The sequence below is a fragment of the Eimeria mitis genome, genomic scaffold (assembly GCF_000499745.2).
Source record: "Eimeria mitis Houghton genomic scaffold, Emh_scaff4012, whole genome shotgun sequence".
NCBI lineage: Eukaryota > Apicomplexa > Conoidasida > Eucoccidiorida > Eimeriidae > Eimeria > Eimeria mitis.
In genome coordinates, this window is record NW_013572348.1 from 2,660 (window position 1) to 2,899 (window position 240).

The following is a 240-nucleotide window of genomic DNA, read 5'->3' on the forward strand; positions in this document are numbered from 1 at the left end:
TACATCTATTAGTTGCACAATGAGTTCATTCTACTGTATTTTTTACATAGCTCTATTGGCTGCACCTCCGTTTGCAGTACAGAGCAAAACGGAGGTGCAGTCAATAGAGACATGGATGGATACAGTAGAATGAGCGCATGCCGAAATATCTCGTTATCATATGTATGAGAAAACTACAGGAACGTGGCAGTGCAGTGCTCGTAGAGTGCAGAGAAAATCAGGCAGATTCTGCGCTATGAG

General features: G+C 42.9%; 1 protein-coding gene across 1 annotated transcript in view; it reads left to right on the forward strand.

Annotated features, from left to right (window-relative positions):
• Nucleotides 1–240, forward strand: part of EMH_0071560 (thrombospondin type 1 domain-containing protein, putative) — a gene marked incomplete at both ends in the record, with an annotated part of 5,436 nt that overhangs the window by 2,540 nt on the left and 2,656 nt on the right. The window lies entirely within an intron of this gene.